The sequence below is a fragment of the Pezoporus occidentalis genome, unplaced genomic scaffold (genome assembly GCF_034315485.1).
Source record: "Pezoporus occidentalis ecotype Australia unplaced genomic scaffold, CSIRO_AGI_Poc_V1 ctg143, whole genome shotgun sequence".
Classification (NCBI taxonomy): Eukaryota; Metazoa; Chordata; class Aves; order Psittaciformes; family Psittacidae; genus Pezoporus; species Pezoporus occidentalis.
The window spans coordinates 1,880,716-1,882,261 of record NW_026913241.1 but is presented as its reverse complement, the minus strand read 5'-3'; positions in this window follow the sequence as shown (position 1 = coordinate 1,882,261).

The following is a 1,546-nucleotide window of genomic DNA, read 5'->3' as shown; positions in this document are numbered from 1 at the left end:
GGGGCGGGGACGGGGCCGCGACCGCGCCCCGCCCGCCCCCTTCCCCGCAGCGGCTGCACGGGCGCGCCGCACCTGCCTGTCCCGTCGCCTGTGAGCCAGAGCCGGGGTTTGGGCCGTGAGAGGCTTTGCCAGATTTAGCAGCGAGGGCCCTCCGCAGCCAAGTGTCACCTGCAACAGCCGAGCTTCCCCATCCATCCAGGGATCCAGCCTGGAGATTCATCTGGGAGGACAGAGGAAGGCACTTGTCCTGCAGGAGGTGGCAGGTCGGATGCAGTTTCAACGAGACCGGGAAGTCACTCTTCCCTCCCGACATTTGGTCCACAATGTGTAAAAAGAAATAAATAAATCAATAAATCAAGTGTATTGCTCTACTTGAAAAATATGTGGAAAACCAGGAACTGGTGGTAATGGCTCCAGTCCTACTCAAATATACTCATGGCACATTTTTGCCAGTAAGCTGCCCTAATGCAGGCTCTTTCTACCATTCCTCACATGGAAGAGACTACGTGTGTGGCTTGTTAGCATTATCCCAGCTTATGCGCCTGGGAATGACTTGTTTGCTTGTTTTCTCTTATTTTCATTTGTCCTAAAATGAATAATTTACAAGTTTCTTTTTCATAAAATTTGTTTTGAAGTTTACCTACACTGAGTAGTGGCCAAAAATCAAAGCCTTCATTCAAAAATTCTGAGTTCATACTCTCTCTGTTTATACATACACAAACACACACGTCTCCCTGGCCAGAACAGTTAGATGAATACACAAGGTTAAAATAGCTCAGTCTGACCCTGGTAGGATTCCCTGTTTATAGAAAGCATTTCTCCAAAGCATTCAACTACAATACTTTAAAACAAGATTCAATTTCCTGAAGGCATGGTTAGCTTTTTTCTCTTTTTTTTCCTTTCTTTCTTTTTTTCTCAGATTTTGAGCATGGAGACTTTAAGGTAGCTAGGTACCCTTTTAATAGCACTCTGGTCATTTTCTTTTCCTGTTGCATTCTGTATATCTACCTAAATGGATTCTATCGTAAGTGTTAACATTTGCAGCCACTCAGAAGTTTCCACAAGGGTACAATACACATGCAGCATATGCTTGGCTATACTAAATGCACAGGCTTCTGAATGGTTTCTTCAGGGAAACGGAAAATCCAAGCGTCGATTGCTGTCTACAGATCTCTGGTCAATCTGGGCTCTATTAATTTCGGGAATCTTTTTCCCCTTGTTTTTTACTGCAACAACAAGCCTAAGGGCAGAATGTTATCCGAACAGCAAGGAGCTGGCAGCCATCGGTTGGCAATAGCAAGTACCACCTCCTGAAGTCCTCTGTTCCTGGACACATGCCTGATCCTGACCTGGAGGTTTTTACCATGAGCATATGGCCAGACTGCATCCAGGCATTCCTCTGGCTGCCCTGTCTTCTGGCACCTGGCCTCCTTGCTGGGTTTGGACAAGTGACTGCTCTCCACCCTTGCAGATCCTCTCAGGGAATCTGTGCTGCCTGCTGCAGAGGATTGTGAAACATGTTTCCTGTTTTAGGGAAGATGTTGTT